Source organism: Mytilus californianus, unplaced genomic scaffold, assembly GCF_021869535.1.
Source record: "Mytilus californianus isolate M0D057914Y unplaced genomic scaffold, xbMytCali1.0.p SCAF_8, whole genome shotgun sequence".
NCBI lineage: Eukaryota > Metazoa > Mollusca > Bivalvia > Mytilida > Mytilidae > Mytilus > Mytilus californianus.
The window spans coordinates 33,690,832-33,716,148 of NW_026262734.1; the positions used below are offsets into that span (position 1 = coordinate 33,690,832).

The 25,317-nt window shown below is 33.0% G+C and overlaps 1 long non-coding RNA gene across 1 annotated transcript; it reads right to left on the reverse strand.

The window, feature by feature from the left end:
* Positions 1–10,785: 10,785 nt before the first annotated feature.
* On the reverse strand, positions 10,786–12,284 carry LOC127711797 (uncharacterized). The gene is made up of 2 exons (XR_007986885.1): positions 12,197–12,284; positions 10,786–11,111 (listed from the first exon to the last, which is right to left on the reverse strand). It is a non-coding gene; the product is annotated as an uncharacterized LOC127711797 (long non-coding RNA).
* Positions 12,285–25,317: the final 13,033 nt, after the last annotated feature.

Sequence of the window (25,317 nt, forward strand, 5' to 3'; positions counted from 1 at the left end):
GTTAACACGAGAAAAAAAAAACGTTGTATAAACACACTTTTCTTTTTTAAAGGTCTTTATTCAATTTTATACGAAATGGTGATTCTTGTTTCAAGTTAGGGGCATACATAATACATATTTGTCTATGTTAGGGGTATACATAATGCACATGTGTCTTTGCGTTCAAAGGATTAATGACACAGTTTAACAAAACCGATCGAGTTATGTTTGACCGAGTATAACACAATAAAATCTGGAATAACAAGAATAATTCTATTTGTACTCTCATTGAAATGAATTTCACTATCTATTTGAGTGCCTGTCTGTTATTGTTAAAAACATAGGAAATTAGCATATAAGAAATTGGAAAGTCAGCTAAAATATTGTAATTTCACTCATGATTATGTCAAGATTATTCTGTAGTAACCATCAATATGATTATGTATTTTGCTTCTGGTTACACATTTTTATGTGTCTGAGTGTTTTAAAATAAGTATAGTGTTACTGTTTTAAAATGAAGTATATTGATTATTGATTATATTATTGTCGAAGTAAGATTGGGAAAGTTTACTCACACATTACGTTTTTTTCGAGTGTAATTATTTCCTCATATGCAAAGATTGATTGAAAGATTGATTGATTGATTGATTGGTATTTAACGCTGCTTCATCACTATTGTGATATAGCGTGGAGTTCAGGTTTAGTTCGACTTTTGGTGCAGGAACTAAGAGTGCCGGAGAGAACACCCGATCTTCGGAAGGAAAACTTTCACCCCTAAACATTTAACAGACTAGGGATACAGTAGTTAACCTACTCAAACTACTTAGTCACCGAGGTACCGTATACAAAATGGCTATAATACATCATTAAATGTCTTTAAACAAACAGCAAGTATGGACATCAACAGTCAAATAATTTTATTATATATCACTGCAATTGATCGAAATCAGATTGTTACATCAGACAAACAAGCAAAACTATTACCGACAGTTAAAAAATCTTAACCTGAAGACATATCGTCAGGTATGAATCACAGCAATAAATTTTTTATCAATAATTACCCTTGCCTGTTAATGCATTTGCAGCAAATCAAGAATTTATGCGATACATACACAGCATTAAAACTGGCTTAAAATTTGAAAACTATACCAGCGTGTACTATCTATACGATATTTTCATATGCAATAGATTTTATACAGGCGAGAAGTAACGAAATGTGCAATATTGTTTACGATCTTGTATCTTATGATTAACTTTTAATGGTGTATTTATGCTAGTATTATGACCTAATACAAGGAACACATGCAATCCTGACTTTAAACAGTCAAACACTAGATATAGGAAGATGTGGTATGAGTGCCAATGAGACAACTCTCCATCCAAGTTACAATTTATAAAAGTAAACCATTATAGGTCAAGGTACGGCCTTCAACACGGAGCATTGGCTCACACCGAACAGCAAGCTATAAAGGGCCCCAAAAAATTACCATTCAAACGGAAAAACCAACGGTCTAATCTATATAAAAACGAGAAACGAGAAACACGTATGAACTACATAAACAGACGACAACTACTGTAATCAGATTCCTGACTTAGGAAAGGTGCAAACATTTGCAGCGGGATTACACGTTTTAATGGTACCAAACCTTCTCCCTTTTCTGAAACAATAGTATAACATCACAACATAGAAAAACACACAATAAAATATTTTGTTATATTCGTTACAGTATTTGATACTAATCTAGATTAAGAGGGGAGAAAGATACAACAGGGGCATGAAACTCATATGTAAAAAATAAACAGAAAATTTAAGGATGAAAAGGAAAAAGACCAATAGACAAACAAAAGTACACATGAAACAACATAGAAAACTAACGACTGAGCAACAATAACTGAACCAAAAATTGGGGTGATCTCAGTTGCTCCGGAATAGTAAATCGGGCCTGCTCCATGTGTCACCCGTCGTGTTGGTCATGTTATTATTAACCCGGTTATAAGTCTAATTGGGTAGGTCACATCTGGGAAAAGGGTACGTATTTATAATTACTACATTAGGAACATATTTGTTAGCATCTGTGAAACGGATATCCAATTATTGTCATCCAACTAGTGATGGCGTCTGTAAAACTTAAAAAGGGATGACATCATATTCAACACTTGGAACTCTTGTGACCAGCAGAAAAATAACTTTTTTTAAGTTGAGTATGCAAAAAGGAAGCCGGGGAATCGTCGTAAAATTTACATGCGGTAGTTAGTTTTATCTTGACACTGTTTAATTGTTATAGTCAACAACAAGCGTGTTTCAATATTCTGAGTCATATATCAACAAAATAAATATCTCCAAACGGAATGAGACTAAATACATAAATATAATGAGTAAGAAAAGGTATAGGTACAGAATAAGAATCAGAAGGAGTATCTCCGAGCATACTGAGAATAGATGTATCAATAGAATGCGTATTTCAAAACAGAGGCAGACCATGTGCATCAACTGAGCAATTTTGAAAAGATCTACACGGAAAGAGATTTAGGGAATCAGGATATGATAGTCAGTTTCTCTGTGTTCATCAAAAGACAATGTATTTTCAAACAGAGTGAGAATAAGTCGATATGAGAATAGATGCCTTAACACTGTTAAAATAGGTGAATCAACAGAGTAATTATCTCCAACAAAGTGCGAATAGGTTAAGCAACAGTAATCATATCCGAAATGAGGTAGATAAGGTGTATCAACAGAGCAATTATCTACGAACGGATCAGAGATAGACTCGCTGCATTAACCAAGAGAGTTTAACAAAACCAAAATTCGTTAGCAGAGTAAGTTATTTCTGTGGTAAACAGAGTACAACTAGGGGCTTCGATCGTATGAATTTTTACACAAGGAATGAGAACCAAACCAAATGAGTATCTGCAAACAGAGTTAAACTAGGTGTGTTTTCATAGTTTAATCAACAAATGGATTTAAACAGTGTTACACTATCCAAATGTAGTGACCATTTGTGTATTGACATAATGTGTATCTCTAAAGGAACTAGCTTTGGTGCAAACAAAGAGTTAGTCGTTTGTTCAAAAGCTGTGAGGCTAAATGAAATAAAGGTAAATAGAGGCAGATACCGAGAACACATCTCCAAACCGAGCAGTAAAAAAAAAATAGGTGCATCAAGAGGTGAAGTTTTTCTAAAGGATTAAACATTTCATGAAATAAGGATATTCATCACGGTCAGATATGGTGCATCAACAGGGTAGTTATCTCTTAATGAAGGGAAACTTTTTCATCAACAGAATATGTTTACTATAATAAGGAAAGACTGAGATTTGGTGCGTCAACCGCGTAAGTGTCTTTAAATATTGTGAGACTCAGCTCGTCAACAGCGTTTATATCGAAGTAAATTGGGTCATCGCTTTTTATATACACCCTCCGGTTTGAACTTTTCATAATGACACGAACATTTCTAAAGTACTGCAAAGGGATAGTAATTCCATCAGACGTATATGCATATGATATCTACAGATCCTGCAATGAAAATGACGTTTATTTGTGACATTGGCTGACGTCTTCATTTGCCCCTTTTCATCAAGAAGAAAAACTCCGTGTGTTTTTTCCTTATCGAGATTGTCAGATTGGGCGACTACGTGAGAACGAAACCATTGATATAATCTTAATTTCGTAATTTTGCTGTCCCAGGATTGTGAAAGTTCAACAGAAATGTGGATTAATAAAGAATGGAAATATGTAATATCATTCGAAAAATTATTGTTAGGCACACAAATATTTAAGAGCATTTTTAAAAATGCATACTTTAATAAATTTTTCAAAAAGGGACAGACTTATAAAGGAAGAAGTGTATTCACGACTCCAACATGATCATGAACGAACAACGTGCAACACGGCTTGAAAGTAGTGTAGAACCTGACTTTGAGATGAACAATCTAAATATCAAACTTGACAATAAATAACATATATATATTTGTGGTATCTCGTATTGGCTTATCCTGCACCATGAGACGATATTAAGACATTTCAATTGGCTATTGGTTGTGTCATTGGCCACTTTCAAACGTAAAAACAATGAACATATTGATTGCGATGTTTTCAATAATTAACAAAACACTCACACCTTTCACATGAAAATCTTCTTTTCGTAAAATTTTATTACATTCTGAATCTTACAAAAGTTTTAAAATGTCCAATGTTTTAAAAGTTTGACACCGGAACAGGACATATGAAATCATACTTGTGTGTACAAAAGACTAGATCAACTATTTGTAGAAATTATTTTAACATAACAAGATTGTTTACTAGGAGAGAAATAGGTTTTAACAACTTAATATCAACTTTCTTTTCTTTAAATTTTAATAGTGATAATAAACTCGCCGAGACTCGTTTATTAATGTATTGAAATTAGATAACTCGAGTTGTTATCAAATGATATCCAATTCTCACTCGTTATAAGTCCTATAACTATCAGAAGAAACTAACTGGTTAAAATGCTTGAGAGAGATGCATGTCTAAACGATTAGCACAATTAAAAAATCAGCAATTGACCATGATCTTTTGACCCTTTAGTTTTTATAGTTACATAGTATTATTGTATGTTTAAGAATAATTAGCCATTTGACTTAGTGTTCATAATAACATTGTTTATAGTGATTGTGTAATGGTTTGTATATGCATATTTCGTTTTGAGAAAATTTGTTCAACACTTCGAGAAAAAAATTTAGTTTAATTTAATCTTTTTGCATTTTATGTCTACCTATCTTGTAAAAATATGACGCTTGTTTATGGTGTTGTTGACGTCATTAATTGTCCTGTGTCATGGAGAAAAACACATCCGAGATTGTATGAATTAGAAAGTCCACTTGCGAAATAAATCATCGATGAATGTCCAACAAGAACGCATGAAAAAACAAGTCTTATAATTGTGTTCTCCAGACCCGCGTTTTGGTTGAATAAGACTCATCAGTGGCGCTCTAATGAAAACAAAATTAAAGGCAAAATAAAGTACCACACATTGATGGTAACACATTTCTAAAGGGTTTGGTAAAGAATTTTCAATTATTTTTTCTGTACGAGGATTCTGATGGTTTGGTAGACATATGCACTTAGGTTCATCATCGTGTACATGTATTCATGGCACAATTGTAGAAAAAATGTCCTTTAAATGCCCCCGTCACACTAGACCACGATCGAACCACGCTCACCGCGCCTGTCCCAAGTCAGGAGCCTCTGGCCTTTGTTAGTCTTGTATCATTTCTAATTTTAGTTTCTTGTGTATAATTTGGAGTTTAGTATGACGTCCATTATCACTGAACTAGTATACATGTTTTTTAGGGGCCAGCTGAAGGACGCCTCCGGGTGCGGGAGTTTCTCGCTGCATTGAAGACCCATTGGTGGCCTTCGGCTGTTGTCTGCTCAATGGTCGGGTTGTTGTCTCTTTGACACATTCCCCATTTCCATTCTCAATTTTATATGCACTTAGGTTCATCATCGATATACATGTATTCATGGCACAATTGTAGAAAAATATCCTTTAAATGCCCCCGTCACAAAAGACCACGATAGCACCACGCTCACCGCATTCTAAAAAAAAAAACAAAATTCAGATCGTTGTGAGGTCGCGGTTTGAGCGGCATGAAAATGTAGACTTTCGTTGTTTTCACGATGCTACTACGTCCTCATTACGCTTCTTCAACGATTCCGCTACGATTATACCACGTTTTCACCACGCTTATTCTGCTACCTCACTACGATTATCACTATCTTACTACGCTCCTTACGTGCTCACTACGACCATACCGCGATTTATCTGATTGCAACACGATCTTACCACTCTTCTTCTGCGATTATAGCACGCTTTTACCACGATCATTCTACGATCTTACCACGTTCATATCGAGATCTAACTACGCTCTCAGCAATAACGTCAGCATCATGTTCCATATGCATACTGTTCCATGCCTTCTAACTTTCATTAATACGTAGAATTCTTGGAAATAACACAGACATACCACCAAAATCTACCAGAACTCGTAGGCGTGGTTGTAGGGATAGAGGTAGACTCAGAGGGGCATCTGATACGAGTCCTGATCCAGATGAGATGTCGAATCAACCAATCTTACCTGAATCACAACGTATTGCTGATCCATCAAGATCAAATGACGATATTGGGAATGATACAGATTTGTCAAGCATGATTCAGCTGTTGGGAAATAGGGGCATGAGGTCCAAATGCATACAGACAAACAAACCTGGAGCGCTTTTATATATTTTATGTGACAATAACAATTAGCTCGAGCATGGCTAGAACTCAAAATGGTCGTAGTATGAACGTAGTTAGGTCGAAAGACGAGCGTCATGAGTGTGCTAGAATCGTAGTATGGTCTTGAACAGCGTAGTATAAACGTGGTATAGCCGTAGTGAGGTCGCAGTAACGTCGCTGTGAGATCGTAGCGCAAATTCTCCGACTAGAATCGCGCTTTTGCTACGCTCTCGCTACGATGGTACAGCGACCTTTGCGATCCTACCACGACCTTACTGCGCTCTCGCTACGCTTCTACTACGATCTGATTTCGCCACGACCGCACAACGATTGTTTTGAACATGTTCAAAGTTGGCCACGCTCATCACGTTTCATGAAGACCTCACCACGACCGTACCACGACCGTACCACGACCTTACTGCGATCTACACGATCGCACTACGATCGTCAAAATTTGCATTTTTTCAGAGATCGTAGTGCGATCGTGGCCTAGTGTGATAACGGTATACTAGTAACTATATTATGCTGACTATAAAGAATTCCATTGAGATATTATCAATTTGAGTCACAGATAACACATGTTTGTTTTTCACTTTTCTATTATTTGATAAATCATATAAAATGCAACTAAAATGACAACAGGCGTATTCTTTCATGTGGTTTATCTTTATAAAATCTCACACACACCATTGCATGTGACATATTTCAAACAACAACATTCATGTATTACCAAGCTCACATTTGTTTCGTTTAAGGACAGCGGAAATAGATTTAAAAGGAAACAATATTTTTTCATTACACAGATCTATTGGACAACTTAATCCTTGCAAGATTTATCTGGACACTTTAATAATGGAATGACATGTAAAGATATTTGGTTTCAAAAATAGCTTCCGAAGAGTGATTCTAAATGTAACAAAAATGTACAAGTGTTGTGCCGGATTCATGGACAATAAATTTCCTTTTCAATAATGACACAGAAAGACCTTAGATGTAGAATAACAGATTCAAATTTCATATGGATAAGTACCATAATTGCTGCTGCGTTCTTTATAGTCGTTTTACTTTAACATGTTTAATTTCAGTAATAATATTTTTCATATTTGGTCGAAAATTCATAAAATATTTAAGGGAGACTTTATGTCCTTTGTTATTTTAAATTTGTTACGACGTATATATAGCGAGCAGTGCAATGAAAAAAATGAAAAGATTCGTCTGTGATTGACATCGAATTAACTTCCAAATCTAGAAGAGCATAAAATGCTTAAGGTGTGTTGGCCCTGCAGAGACAGTAAACAGGGATTAGCCCGGGAACAGGAAATGACACAGGTGATGTCAAGTACTCGAACCTGTATCGTCATTTTTAGTAAAGAATACCAGGGACAAATTCGTTGGAATGAAAAAGAATGAAAACATGCATGCCCGGCACACCTGATCTGAAAGGGAACAGGAAAATAATCATTGTTAATTATGACCTTCTGAGGGATGATGAAATTGCAAGGCGATATTTGGGCGCCTTTCTACCAATTGGACAATTAGAAGTCGATAGAGGACGAACTAACTATCCTTCTAGCAAAACAAGATAAAATGTTTAAAAAAAGAAATAGGAAAAAAATCTATACTCTTTCTGAATTGATGAGGACCAATCACCATTTCTGACGCAGTATCCGTTATATTAAGTTACAAACTAAGTTATGTAACGAATACCAGCTATGAATATTATTTTGTATAATTAGTTACTAACGTATTATTTTTCTATATATGAATAAATATAATCAGTCTCCTAAAATTTGTCTCTCTCATTCCTTTTCAAGTTATTTGTCTTTAGGGATATGTTTTCATTACAGATGGCTGTATATTAAACAAAAGAAATATATCAAGCTAACTAAGAAGACTTTCTGTATTTTTTCTACATTTATAATGATACACAAAAGTTTGAATTGCTTAAAGTATTATACTTCATACCATCTTGATCGTAAACACTTCAGATAATAACATTTATTGAAGTTGTTCAAGTAGTTGCAAAGTGCACAAGAACCTAACAAAACTAGAGGCGACAACAATTTATCATTAAGTCGAATGTTTTTGCAGTGTAAATCACATATATAACACTGTTATAGTTTTATTGGTGTTAAAATAAAACTATTTTTCTTTTTTTGCCATGAATATCGTTTCGGCAAGTTATTCTCGTCGTGTTTTACCTTAAACATATAATTATAAACATAACAATCACAATAAAATATATGATTATTATTCAACCGGTTGAATTGAGTCTCTAAAAGACGTCTAAACTGATTCTTTATTTTCGAAGAATAATTAAAATATATTAGTTGCAATCAGCAAATGTCAAAAAGAGGAAACAATATCAATACCCATGAAAAACGTAAGTGTTTGTGCTGTTACATTGATAATGTTCTATAGAAAGGGAGATATTTCGTGACATAGAACACAACATTTGTATCTATGATTTTCAGCTGTCTAGAAAAAAGCAATGTTTATCACAAATACTAAATACAAGACTATAGACTAAGAAACACGAGTTCCAACAAAAAGTGAAGTTGATTGCATGTGCTTCATATTATTCGGCAGATCTTTGCTCAACATTTAATACCCTTCATGGTAATTATTGATTCTGTAAATAGTCTAATTTTGTTATATCACAAACGAGGAAGGATGACGTAAATACGACAATAAGTGCATATCGTTGTCATGTGACACATATATAGGTATAATAAAAGACTGTTGTAGTTTTATAATTAAAGTACCTAGTAATCAAATAGTTTTTTTTTTAATTCAATTTTAATAGAAAACATTGCTAATAGTGATTCCTTACTCTAAGAAAGGAAAACATATCCACACAACCGAGAAAAGACTTCGTTTGGTTTATCATGAGTTCAAGTATGACTGTGCTGTCTCGGGCTATGTTATGTACTCAAAGAAATTAACAGGTGAACGAGACAATAAAGTTTGTGGCATATCACAAAGTTGTGACGCGAGCATGTGTTTGAACCAGTTAAAATGGGTTTATATTTAGACGAAATTGCGAGCAAAAATCAGTTATTATAAATATTTCTAATTTATAGCATCAAAAACGGTGAGGTACAGAAGATACTTGAATAAAAAACTTAATATGCGATCCTTATATCTTAACAGATTAAATATGTAGGTTAATTATTGTCAATGCTGTGGTAACCAGGACAAAATCAAACTTGGTCAGTACAAGTAATTTTTCACTTTCCTTGCAGATTTTCCAATTTTTGGAGCACTGTTCTATTTAACAATCATAAAATTCAACATGACATAGGAGGGAGAAAGTGGGCAGGGTAAATATAACAGGACCCGCTGTTGAGTCCACATGGTCCCTCCCCTTAATATCATAAATCCCCGATTTCTAATAAACATCATTTATTTGTACCATATGTATACCAATTTGCCATAGGTTTACTCTAAATATAATGTTTTCTATCAATGTGGCACTCGACTATTCGCTCTATAATCGAAAGGTGCATGAATAGTAAACATGTGTATGTAGAGTACAAATTTGTAAAAATGTGCTTTGTCTATATGCCTTTGTGTTTCTTTGCTACATATGACGTGGCTTTGTACTTTAACATCGCGTCATTGTGCTATTGTGCTATTGTAAATTTTTGTATTCTTGTCTTTCATTTTTGCTACTGTGCTGTGTCTATATGCCTTTTTGTGCTTCTTTGTTACATATTTGTTTGTTTTTATACTGATTAAGATTATAACACAATGTTGACTGCTGTCCCCTAATTTGTTTGCCTATCATGTCTGTTTGTTTTGTTCACACATCGTTATCAATATAATGGAATTTTATGCGACTATCATACAAGTGAGAGGTTTAGCTAGCTATAAAACAAGGGTAAATCCACCATTTTCTACATCAAAAAATTCCTGTACAAAGTCAGGAATATGACAGTTTTAAGCCATTTGTTTGATGTGTTTGAGCTTTTGATTTTGCCATTTGATTAGGGACTTGCCGTTTTGAATTTTCCTCGGAGTTCAGTAACTTAGTGATTTTACTTTTTGGTATAAATATGGTTAAAACCAATGATTTAGATATTCGAATAATAAGGTCTCAGTGACGTATATCCAACATTACTCTTTTCCTATCAAAGCAACGAATTTGATGCTGTGTTGAGTTAGATGAGAGTCAATTGCGTGATAACAAATCAGGTCATATAACTTATTAACACATCTTAAAGGAGCAACACGACGGATGTCGCATATGAAGCTGGATCTGATAACCCTCTGGGGCAGCACCCGTGATAACCATCGTAGAGGTTCGTCTTGCTCAGTCTTTGGTTTTTTATGTCGTGTTTTGTAAAATGGTGATTGTCGTTTGTTCGTAAGTCTTTCTTTAGGCCAAAGAATTGCCATTTTTTTTGGAACAACGATACCTTTGATATCGTTCACCTCACTTATTTCATAGAGACTACTCATGAAATACAAGAAAACTTTAAAACGTTTTAATTTATTTTACTTCAACAATTCTTTTGGCAGGAAAAAAAACAGTAATTCGTCAGTAATAAAGACTTTTTTTATTTCAGTAATGTTAAAATATCTTCTTTAATATTGTTATCAAAGTTCGAGAAGTTAATGACCTTTCTTAAAGTAAAAAACCCTCGAAAGAACTTCTTTACAATGTCATCGCATTTTACGAAATCGTAATTGATGACAATAAGGTTCCGACTGAAGTCCCATTTGTAATAATTCCAAGCATATTTCCATTCTTTCTTATTCCACTCCTGAGTGCCATTGGTAATGTCACTAAGAAGTATTATAAAATTACGGCTTTTGGACATGACATCAATCGTCTCTTGTTCTCGAGGGGCTCCGAATGCACTGTCTCTGAAAAATAAAAACACATCAAAACCTTTTTTCTCAAGATAAGGAACAAAAGAAGTTAACAACCATTTTCGAACTAGTGGATCATCCTCATTTGCAGAAATATATATGTCGTGTTTTATACAATTTGGCGCTACTGGCTTCTTTACGATGTTGACAAAAGATCTTGTTAATATAAACAATTCAGATCTTAGTTTAAATATAATCGATGCAATCATGATCACTGCAGCAAATGCTGAGCATATCGAAATGTTTAACAACGAGGCATTGTTATTTGTCTCAGAACAGCCAAGATCTATTTCTTCCATTTCAGTAATAGAACGTAGTAGTCCATCGTGTTCACACAAAACTTGTGTGTTTCTAGCACAGCTTTGGTATTACAACGGTAACCATATTTTCAGCCAAAGATCCTGGCATTCACATTTCATAATAATTTGTCCTAAAGCAATCTGGCATGGCTTCAGCATCTGCAATGACCTTGGAATTAGTTTTATTGCATTGCTTGTCAAATTGACCAGTTGTATTTTTCTAAAACGATATAGCACTAGATCCGAAATGGTTATAATTTGGTTATTTGAAAGATCAAGTTTATTTATCCTTTCAAAAAAGTTCAACCCAAACTGTTCTATCCTTTCTAAATTTCGTATGTTATTGTTTGTGAAATCTATTTGTAGATGGTCATACAAGGGCAGAGCTGACGGAATACGTGTGAGTCCAGAGGCAGCACAATCAACGACTGTTCTATTGTCTAAAGCTGGCTGATAAAAACAGTTGCATTGTGGTGGGCATCGTTCAGCTAATGACAAGTTACAAATTAATTGATCCAGCTCGGAATTAGCAATGATGTTTGTCAAAGTTTTCATCTTAAGTTGTATCGGAGAATCACAAACTAAAAAAACATTTACATCATTATAAATTTTAACAATTGTTTTAGATGGTTTTGCAATTGAATAAAATTTACAGTCGCAAATCCAAGGATTTCCTTCCAAATGAAAGACCCAAAAATATAATTTTCCTGCATGTTTAATGTTTAGACCTTCTTCATCAAAAATCGAAAAGTATGTAAAGTTATTATACGATATATCTACCGATCCTTTCCTGGAAAAAACGGAACTGTCTTGATTTTTCCATTCCAGTTCGTTTGTCAAAGAGTGTATAGAATTATGTGAAACATTTGCAGTAACTGTGACCAAAATATATTTGTAATATCTATGGTAGTAATATGATTGTATGACACATCAAATTCAAACAAACTTCCATTCACGTTAATCAAAAATCCAGGTTCGATATATTTCAGTCTGTTATGAGACAAGTCAATTACACGAATCTCAGTCATGTTAAGAAATATTTCTGTACTAAAGTATTCCACTTGGTTATGATGTAGTATTAATGTATCAAGTAATTCAAGACATGATAAAAGATCGATATCTTTGATTTTGTTGTATTGTAAATATATTTTGAAAATGGTCGGATAATCACAAATATTACTAGGTAAACTGTGGAAACTTTGATTAGAACTGATTATAAGATGTGTCCGGGCGAGCGGTGAAGTAGGAATCAGTATGGTTTTATCATTCCTATTTTTTGCGAGTAAGAGACCATTTACTTCGAACTCCTCATGGATATTACAAATACAACACTCTATGCTATAACAAAAGGAGTCACATCTTAAATCACCACGTCCAAATTTCTCTTGTAAAACGTCTGATAAAACTAGTCTGGTACCATTTGAGGGCAAAATTAGTCCTGTACCATTTGAGGGCTTCTCCAAACTTAAATTCCGAAATTCTTGATAAAAAAAATGTTTTAATTTATCCAATATCCGATCTTGATCTAAAGATTCACTTGAAGATCTAGAATTATAAACTAATATAACAACTAAAAGCGAAAAGCACAAATCTGACAACATTTCTTTAAATGCGAGTGTTAACTACATTTGTGTTATGGTATGCAGTCAACTGACAGAATATCAAATTCATTACTTAAATACCTATTTCATTGTCAAAACAAGACAAATAACAGCGAATTAAACAAAAGATTTGAATTTATAACCGTGTTTTGAATTAATCAATAACAAAAGAATGATCCGGGTTTTATGTAATAACAAATAAAATCATAATAGATACAAGGATACAAATTATCTACGCTATGGGCACGTACATATTTGTAAACTTTTTAAAAAGATTTATGACTTTCAAAGTAAAACAAAATCGACCAACTTAAATGTTAAAGTTGTGGATCACTAAATAAAAGGTAAACAAAGATTTATTAATGATCTTTATTCTTCTTAATCTTCCTATTTTACAATTCTTCTTAATCCTTCTATTTTACAATTCTTCAATTTTCCCTCAAAACATGCAATATGCGTTTTGCTATTACCGAAATAACATAAGATGAAAATTTTCCTGAAATTTATTGAAACAAACTTTTTTTACCCCAAGAGCGCAAAAAGAGCTTAAAATGTAGATGCTATTTTTTTATTCATCATGCCACGATATTAGTCGTCTCGGTAAATAACACGTTATTTATCATATAAAGCTTCTAGCTAAGTAGACATAGAACCTATTGTTCATTTCTTACCACATCTATTGACATAAAGACATAAATGTAACGACAAAAATATCCAAGTATGCATGGTTGTACGAGTATTGCTTACTTAATGATGCCAGATACTAGTACGTTATAAACCATGGTGTAATGCATGAATATTTAGGAATAGTAAATTTAGCATACCGGTGTCCAGCTATTATTTAATTGGTCAAAATATAGATTAAGTCTACATTTGTTTTTTTACAGATGTCCAAATCTCGTGAATCGATTATGACGAGGCAAATAAAAGTCATAAACAAAATAAACTTGGAACATCGCATTTACTCAAACAAAAACGAGGATATATTTTTGAATAAGAAATGATTTATGGTGCAGTATGGATTGGCGTATTGTGCGATTTTGGTTGGTGTATCAACAACGGGGATTGGTGAACTATGCAATAATGAAGGAGCTTTAAACATTCGTTCTAATTTCAGTTATAGCTATAAAACAAGAAAAAAATCAATCAGAGTTCCATCAACTCCAAACTACGAGTATAAACAGAGTAAGTATCGGTTACCTCAAATCATACTAGACAAGGTGCAACAACACAGTTACAGTCTCCAGAGTGAGACTCTGAAATTCGACATTATGTAAATCCTAACAGAGTAAGACTAGATGTGTCAACAATATCAGTATCCATAAACAAAGCAAGACTGTGAGCATCAACAAAGGGGCAATCACCAACGGGAGTGAGACTATGACCATCAATCAACAGAGTTTAAACAAAACGGAATGAAAATATGAGCATCAACATAGTTGTTATCCAACAGAAGTGAGATAAGGTGTATAGTTTAACAGTCCGAACAGAGTGAAACTAGAGGTTTCATCATAGAAAGAATCCCTAAAACGGATTCGACTATGTGCACCAAACGGGGTTGATATCCAAACAGGTGAATCAGCAGTGTAAGTTGTGAGACTAGATGCGTCAACAGAGGGGGTATCTCTAAACAATGTGGTAAAATGCGCATCAACGCAGTTTATATCCAACAAGAGAACCAACAGTTGAATCAGCAGTATACGTTTATCGAAACAGATTGCGACTTGATGCGTTAACAAAGTCAGTATTACCAAACGTGACAAGACTATGTCCATCAACAGAGTGGTAATTATCAAACAAACTAAAATTATAACCATCAACAAAGTTGTGAGATAATGTGAATAAACAGTGTAAGTATATCACAACAAAGTGCGGATATACGCATCAACTAAGTAGGAATCACAAATCGCAGATACTAGTATAATATGAACATGTACAGAGTTGTCATGCAACTGAAGAGTGGATATGCGAATCGGGAGTTTAAGTATATCCAAACTTAGTGAAACTAGAGGTTTCTACAAAGAAGGAATCACCAATAGGAACGAGACTATAAGCATGAACAGAGAATCCAACATGAGAATGAAAATAGATGACACAAAATAGTGAGTATTAACAAACAGGTGCATCATCAACTTGAGAGTATTGCCAAATGGAATGGAACTATGAGCATCAACGGAGAACATCTAAAACCGTGGTTGAAATAGGTGAACCAACTAAACAAGGTATACAGGAAAAAATATTTACATCAACAATTAAAGTACATCCAAAAAGAGAGAGACATCAACATATATTTTGTCGAAAAGGTGAATCTACAAAGAAAGAATATTCATAAGGAGTAAGACTTTAAAAATCAACAAAGTGTCAATTAACAAACGAATTGAGACTATGAGCATTAACGGAGTTGTTATACAAAATTGGTTAGATCAGGTACATCATTAAAGTTTTAATCACAAAATGGAGTAATATTATGAGCATTAATAGAGTTGTTATCCATCCGAAGTGAGATTAGATTAATGTTAATCAACAGTGTATATCCAAATAGACTAGCACCTAGCACGTCAAAAAAGTGAGTAAAAACTTAACTGAGTGAGACGTAGAAATATGAGCATCAACAAAGTTGACGAAAAATGTTTGTTCGTATGTCTTGACAGGGGTAAAGGTGCGACAACAAATCGTGTATTATCTAGCGGAATGAGACTATGAGTATCAACATAGTTTTCTTACTGTATTTTATTTTATGGTGTGTGACACTAACCTTGATTAAGAACATCTCTGTGAAAAATGTCTATGTCGTTACAATATGCAGAGGAAAGACTTAAACATGCGATATTACCTCTTTTTACTACTACAAAAGAAACATCTTGGTCATCTGGTGTGTACGATCTTAAAATGATTACCCAACACCCTCTTGCTGCCAACATTATTCACTTGTAAGTCATGTTAGGTTCTAAGACTACGACGTTTCAACTTGTTGGTACTTAAGAAAGTGTTACTTAAGGTCAAGGAACAGTAAATGGGCTATGTCGCAGATTTTGCTAAAATTTTGCATGCAACCTTGGCTCGTTGAACTGCAACTGAAAATCGAAAAAATAATGCATTTATCTCTTTTATTATCTGAAATATTACAGATTGATTTCTTTCAATATGAATGAATATTTGTATAGAAAGCACATAAAATCGGCGAAAAACCTTCTAAAATTTGTCTTAAAATCGTGAAATTTCTAATTCTACTCCATAGATTATTCTTAAAAAACTATATGTTGTTGATACATAAATTTCTGTTTTAATGATATAAAATAAACATATGGTCACCGATCTCGTTTTTTGTCTTATGATCAATTTGTTACCTTTTTTGTAGTGAAAAACGTAAAAAATCAACGTTTTACGGACTGCAACGCGATGCCGTTAGGATTATTTCGACGTTTTATTGGATTTTTTTCACATAAAACACCACTTGGTATGATGTTCACCGTAAAAACGAAGTCGGTGACTCTATCTTTATTTTGGATCGTTAAAACGGAAATTTATTTATCAACAACATATAGTTTTTTAAGAAAAATCTATGGAGTAGAATTAGAGATTTGACGATTTTAAGACACATTTTAGAAGGTTTTGGCCGATTTTATGTGCTTTCTATACAAATAATTTTAATATTAAGTGTAACAGTTTTACTGCACGAGATGCACATTTTAATAATTAAGTCTCATCAGTGATGTTCGAAGCCAAAATATTTAAAAATCTTTAACTTATTCAAACATTTTAGAAAATCAATTATATTATATTTAAATTCGGTTAACTACATCCGTCTTGGCAGGTAAAATGGAAATTATACCATAGGTTTTTCTTTTGAACTTTTAATTGTATAACTGTTGTGTATGTGTTTGTTTGCAATTTGGATCAATTCGGATCAATTAATATCCGTGTTTTGTTTTTAAAAATATCTATACAATCAAGCAATTATGTTGTAAAACAATTAAAGCAAATATCAAATGACAATTCCATTTCTAAAGAAATATCTCATTTTTCGTTCTTTAAGCAATGTATTGTCGTGCTTTGACTTTAATTTTGGGTTCATTAACATCCGTGTAAGTTATCGTTTTAAAACACATTTTGAGTTAATATAAACATACAACCGAGACAGGTTTAATCTATACTATGAATCTTTTGGGCTTCAATAATACTTTTATTATTATATTGACAGCGCTTCTGCGATGACATGAGTTTACATTGATATGGTCATAAGTATAAATCAAACGTTTACGAAACTCAGAATATTTCAAATATAGGTCTACGGATGTTTTAACCATAGAATAGATTGCCTTTATTAAACCTTTCGGAATGTTTGGTCCTGAATGCTCTTCAACTGCTTACTTTATTTTTTATCTATTTATTTTTATTTTTTTTATTCGAGCGTCACTGATGAGTCTTCTACACGGAACTTGCATCTAGCGTACAATATCTTAATCCTGGTATATGTGATGAGTTTATTAGTGTCAGAGTACTTGCATTACTGACCGTTTCACTTCATATTAATTGAAGACGATCAGTTATGTGATTTATAAAGAGCAATATGATTGCTTACGTCACCTTTTTCATTTAAAACTCTTACGTTAAAAGAACTTGTATTATTAAGTTTTAACCACTTCTAGCAAAACTTCGCATGATTAATGGATATATTTCTGTTGAGTCTATACAAGATTGTTTGGGATGGTCCTCTAACAAACAATTGTGTAAATCATTAACTCAAGAGTATATAGAACATCTACTATATTGTCGTCTGTGTGTCAATCTGTTGTTAGCGTTAGAACAATGATTGTATGTGCAAGTTTATATGAACATTCAATAACGCATATTAAGTAATGGACACATTTTGATACGTTTATTCAAATATAAAAAAAAGTAAAATAACAAAATTACCGAACTCCGAGGAAAATTCGGAACGCAAAGTTCCTAAGCAAATGGCAAAATAAAATAAATAGCTCAACACATCAAACTAATGGATAACAAACTGTCATATTCCTTGGTACAGGCATTTTCAACAGATAACGGATAATCTGCAATTGACAAGAATTATAAGGATTACGGTTTTGTACCCTAAAAACGCGTTTTGTTTACAAGACTCATCCGTGACGCTCGAGAAAAATAAAACATAACAAACAGATAAAGAAAAAAGGAGACGAATAGCATTCAGGACCCAAAATTCCGAAAGTTATGCAAAGAACAGATAAGATAATCAACTCCATTAGTATCATTATAATCTAGAAAATCATATCGAAAAGTTCAAAGTTATGTAAACAATAAGTTTAGACCATATCAATGATATTTAATGTCAACACAGAAGTGCTGACTACTAGCTATAGGCATGTAACTGAGATTACGTTGAATCAAATTATAATATTTTTGAAACGTTATACGTTCAAAGTATAGACCAAACCTGTCTCGTTTGTATTTCTCTAATCTGTCAAAGTATTATTTGAGATGATAATGCTCACGGATGATTATGAACTCTTACAGAATGAATTAAAATATTCTGTTAGAAATATAAAGTCGTTGTCTACGATTGTATTAAAATATTATTGAAAAACATCCTGCTTTCTATTAAGACAATTTCAAAGAACACGATATTACTTGATCCGAATTAAAATTATTAATATTGATCTATATTTACCAAAGTCATAACAACCTTAGGCATACATCATATAAACTGCACAAAGTACACATAGAATAACAGAAGGTACTGTGAAACATATTACTTGCCATATTTTATATTTTGGCACGAAATGTCAATGTACCAGAATGGCGTAGCTGTCTAAAATTATTGGAACTCACTATTTGTATATATGTATACATAGAAGATATTTCCAATAATAAGGCTTTATATCATACAAAAAATAAATAAACATATGACACTTTATTTATAGAATAAATTTGTGTTGATCACCTTGATTGAATAATTGAAAGGAAACATTATTATGTTTATTCCGTTTAACAGTGTCATGCTGGTGTAGTTTACCGATTTCAAATATGACTAAAAGGATTTATTTTAAGCTCTTCTATTTTTTATTACGGGGTTGATTTGCAAATTTGTTGGGCTCGCACATCACTGAAGTGAACTAATTGTTGGAATGCTGTATTACGGTAAACCCGGTACCATTATGTTTTACTTAAACAATGAATATGATTCATATCGTATTGCTAGATGGATACCAAAGAACCAAAAAATGATAAAATGTAAACCATTCAAACGGGAATACCAAGGCTCTTTTTATGCTCAAACAATAAATAAATTCACTGAGGATTGATTTGAAAGAAATTTTACGACAAAATAGATGAGTTCGTCTTCCCAACTGCTAACTTTTCATCACTGTGTTGCAATATTCCAGCAGGGTCTGCATATAGGGAATATATTTCCCGATGACAATGATATATCACAACTTGCCTTACATATCTGTTTTGCTTGATAGAGGGATTCTGAGTACTATTAAGCTATTATTGATTGTTGATTGCTTAACGTCCAGTGGCAAATATTTCATGCATATTCAGGACGATATTAAGCTATAAAACCTAGAGTCTCTTCGACAATGTTAGAAAGACAATCACGAGTTTGTTATGAAATATGAGTTTAAACTCGATTTCAAGTACGCCATTGTCATAGTGACCTAAAATATTTAACATAGTGTCTGTATGTGAATTTATATCGATGTACAAGTTATGTCTTGTTAGGTTAAAACTATTAAAAAATACTATATTACCAAAATGATTATCATTGATACGCTATGATCCAAACATGGCATCAGCACAGCTTTATTAAAAAAACTACACAATTATGAACACACATTAAGTCTCCCAATGACTCTGACAAATCCTTGGCTTTCAAATATATGGCTTTAAGCGTTCTTGGTGAATTTAAATCCAGGAAAACACCAAACACGCATGATCTTGACAAAGTGTTGTTTTAATTTTATTGACTAGACAATCAATTGTATACTAATTGTAACATAGAAATACTTATCTTTCGTTTTATCGGTTAACTAATCGGATTCATTGCAGTTCTATAAGCGGATCACTTGGGGTCGGACTGCTCGGTGTTTAATAAGACATATTACGCTTTAATATCACTTTATATTTTCTTATTGTTAATTAAGTTAAAAAATGAAAACAATAGTTTAACAATTTCATGCGTCCGTAACGATTTTCCGAATTTAACTTCATCAGGAACGTTTAAAGCCGAATATTTAAAAGCCACGGTTGTATAAAAACCGTAACAGTTGAAATGTTAATGAGTGATTATAATGGTGTAGTTTTGTAATAAAGCTGTGATCAAATAGTGCTAATGCCGTGTTTTTGATCATTACGTATCAATAATAAGCACTTTGGTAAATATAGTTTCCTTTGATATTTTAAGCTGAACAGACATTTAATTAAATTGATATATGCACACACTGACATTATCTTATACCTGAACCTCCCGTGACAAGGACGTACTCGAAAATCTTGTTTAATTCACTCAGGCAGATTCCAGGAAATTGCAGTACTCTAAAAACTTTGTGGAATTCTACGTACATTCGTGTATCAGAAGAGCTATCAATATGTATGCACTCAATTACGTTTTTTTTCTCAATATTCAGCAAAGACTGATATTGTTTTAATATAAGCATAAAACATTAAAGCAATGACCCTCGATAAATTCTGACAACTTCGATATCAATATATACAAATGGAAAAAAGTATTGCAACACCTTGATGTTTTAAACCTTGGAAAATCAGCCTCCATTTTTAAGATAAAGTATGATCAAATATTTGTATAATAATATTGAAACATTGTTAATAATAACATTGGCATTTAAACGAATTAAAAAATGTATGAAAAAACAGTTTTAATTTTCCAAAATTTTGATAACAAAATGAAGTAATTTTGTACAAAAAAAATGCATTTTACAACTTTTACTGTAATCGAACAACAAAATGTCAGACATTTCAAAATAAATCTTAAGATGATTGTTCACATCATGATTGATCGTTGTACGCCAAAAAATCAATACTTGGTACAGCCTCCATTCACACGGATAACCGTCTCTTAGCGTCTTATCATGCCACCACCAATCGACAATTTGTTGCTGAGGTAACCGCAACCATTCATGATGAAGAGCATTGTTTATTTTATGAAGTGTTTGAACTGGAGATGTTTTCGTGCACTTTACGCCCAATAATGTCCCATATATGCTCCAAATGGTTCAAATCCGGTCCACGACAAGGCCAAGGAAGATAAACCGATTTTCATCGGACCAATGGATCTTCCTCTAAGATGCTAATTTCTAACGTTGGCGAGCTCTGTACCGTCGTATACGGGCAACTTTATGTCTTTTCGTATGCAAAGGTCTCCAAAATGGTCTTATTGCACAATAACCAGTAGTCGACTTCGAACAGTTCCTGTTTTCAATCTCCTGTATGGCAACCACTGTTTTTTAAGATTGTACTATTTGCAAAAGGTTTCCTTCTGGCCAACCTTCATAAGGCTTGGTTTTCCCTAGCTGATGTTATGGTGGGTCTTACTGATCTCGGTAGGTCATTTGTTTGCCTGATTTTGATTCACAAAACGACTCATAGTGGAATGGTGATGACCAACAATGCGTGCAATTGTCACAGCGACATACCTGCTTCTCTCATGCTGATAATCTGCCATCTTGCTGCAGTTGAGAGTTGTGGAGGACCCATTACATGGTGTCAATCACATAACTTAAAAAAAAATTATTATTTAAAGTGTTAAAAACAATGAAGATAGAAACATCTGTTTTATTGTCTAGAGGTACAGTAGCTGCATGAATATATCGAGTTGACATTTATTGATTAAACTCAGGTGATCTTTAAATAATGTTTAATAAGTTTTATTTCAATAAATTATATCATAAAGCAATATACAGTGTTTTTTTTAATTTGAATTTCAATTTGGTGTTGTAATACTTTTTTCCATGTGTATATATTTTATCAGACGTAGTATAAAATTTTTTTTTTCAAATATGTGTATGGGTTTGACACAGCCTTTTCACATTAAGATGGGTTACCGGCCTAAACAAACTATAGATTTTGTAATCTTTATCATGCGTAGAGTTACTGTTCTAATTAAAAACCAATTGTTCAGAGAACAATTGAAGGTCTCTCCACCAAAAAAACATGTTTTTAAATATGAAATTATAAAAATCGAGTTTAAAATGTCATTTCCAATGTCAGATGATAGCTAACTGTGAGCTGATTCCAAAAATATATGGGTTCTATACACTTTATTTTAAAATAAGTGAGATAATTTGTTACTTCCGGGTTGAAAATTGTCACTTCAGGTATAACATGTATGATATGACAGTTTAACTTACACTGACTTCAAAAATATAAGGTTCTATATATTTTCATATTAAATAAGTAAAAAGTAAAAAAATAGAGATACTTCCGGTTAACACAGGGTCACTTATGGCTGGCTTTTTCAAGGTCATACTGCTTGCAACTTATGCAGGAAGTCACATGGTTCTATCATTTATAAATAAAACTAGAAAAAAACACACGCGTGCGCGTCTTGAAGCTACTTGAAATGTTTATGATCATATACGGCTTGAGTTATTGTTTCTTAAACTTTTTTCTTTTTTTCTCCAAAGGTGCGAGTCAATTACTGGCTCTGTGTGATACGGGTGTTCCGAGAACGGAAGAAATAGCTAAAAGAAGACAATCTAGAACTCTCTGATGATTTATAACATTTCTTCAGTGGTGCGAGTTCTGTTCCTGTGTGATACGGATGATCCAAGAAAGGGGGAATTCAATAAGAGAAGAAGAAAACAATCTAACGATTAAGCACATTTCTTCGAGTTTGTTATATTTTTTTTAATGGTGCAAACGAAGACGGCAAAGAACCATCTACAGGAATGTAATTAGGGTTAAATTAAATAAGCTATTAAAACAATTACTAAATGAAGTTATAAAGTACATTTCATACACCAACTATTTATTATATAATATCTCAGATGATCGTCGTCTAGGAGACAAACCGTCTGAAAAATTTTGGTCTCCAAATTTAATAGAATAGAAGTTAAATCAAAGGTCAAAATCTAGAACGTCAAATTTATCTATGACCTTGGCCTAAATTTCAAGGTCATAAAGTAAGTACCTCAAATCAAAAGATCCTAGGTCTCTACTATACATGGTTAATGAGTTATATCACCATACAGCTAGTTTTAAATATCGGAGTGGAGAAAACTCAAATTTTCTGTAAACGTACCCGTTTAACAAAAAAATATGTGTAACGAGATGTCGCATATAAGAATTAAGTAAAAATATTTTGTCGATATCTTATACTGCTTCTGAGAATAAGATAATAACAAGCCAAAATCAAAATTTAGAACATGACCTTGACCTTTGACCTAGATCTAATTTTTTCTTTTAGTGAACCAAAGACCTCAAATCAAAACACCCTAGGTCTCTATCACTTATGGTTTACAAGTTACAAATCCATATCACTTATTTCAAATACATAAGGGGGAATAACTCTCATATGGAGTCTTCGTAACGCTTCAGTCAAAATAAAACGGAACATTCTGACTATATAACGAACAATTTGGGAAAAAAAAAATGGCGCTTTTTTTTATGGTTGCAAAGGAGATCCATTAACAAGAAAATCAGTGTTTGGGAAGATTACTCTTACTAAAAAAAAGGTGTTCGGTTAAACAGGGTCAGTTTTAAAAGCGTACAGACTGTATGAAACCATATACAAAAAAAAAAAAAAAATAATCAGAACAAAACCATTAGGTCTTTCCATGGAAAAGTGTCGTTTATTTGTGTTGTTAATAAGTGTTTCTCTTTTCTTGTTTTTCATATAGATTAGACCGTTGGTTTTCCTATTTGAATTGTCTTACACTAGTCATGTTGGGGCCCTTTATAGCTTTCTGTTCGGTGTGAGCGATGGTTACGTGTTGAAGGCCATATTTTGACCTACAAATGTTAACTTTTTATACGTTGTGACTAAGATGGTGTGATGTATCATTGGCACTCATACCACATCTTCGTATTTATGATTAGACCAGTAGTATAATTGAACGAACACCAACCAGAACATGAAATATCTTTGACTCTAAACTTAGCTTTCAACAAGAAAAACACATTTAAATTTACAAGATGCGTTATCTTTCTTACATGGCGTAAAGGAATCAAACTAAAATTGTGAAACTTTATTGTCACGGGTTTATGTAGGAACATGCAATAATGAGTTCTTCTGTAGAGGAGGTCACTTATGACTATGACTTTGAATTTTTTTTTTATTTACTAAGATCTGAAAATGGTATGAATAATCTGAGGGTTGAGATCATCGCACCTATCCCTATTGTGTCAAGACAATATGAATTGAATAGTATGTAATCAATAACGATATTTTGAACCCGACAGGTCGTGAACATGGTTGAAATTCATATATTTTCTGTCATGTCAAGATTGGAGGACATATTTATTGAGGCTTGTTTGGTTTAGAAGATTTTGGAATGATATTCTGTTCCTATGAAATCTTGTCATGACGGTAATTCTGAAGTTTGAAAAATTGAGGGATCTAATAGAATTATCCGTACTTTCCCCAGTTTCAACAATGTTAACATGAAATTCATCGTGTATTGTAGGTTTCCGAAGACATTCATAAATGGGAAATTGTCATGTATAAGAAAAACATTTGCATATATTTGAGCTGTTCAGTCGTATACTCATTTTTTAATAAAACACTGCTATGTATCATGTGCAACAGCGAAATGTCTGCTGGCTACTACTGTTCATGATTCCTGTTGAATTGTTTAACAGTCTGACTGATAAGTAATCTCAGGAGAGAAAACTCTATATTTATAATACTTCACAGAATGTTTTATTTGTTAACTGAGCATAGTTAAACCTCGAGATTGAACAGTTTGACGCAACAGTAGTTATGACTATATGAATACAAACCGTTTACAATTACATTTTATGAAAAAGTTCAGGCAAATAGATAAGAAAATATATAAAAAAATTAACGACTAAAGATTCACATCGTTTTACATCATATTGTTATTGACAAATTTGATGCGACTGAGCAAAAAAGTTGAAAACCAATATGTTTTACATTTCCTCCGTATTTAGGATAGCGTAATATAAAATTATAATATTGTTTCATGTTTAAATATTTACGCACATTACGGAAAAAATATGTGAAAATCACACATTTCGTTGCCATGGTGAGGTTGTATTAGATCTTACCTCCAAAATCATTAAATTTGTAGCACACATGTGGTTTCAGAGGAGTTACGA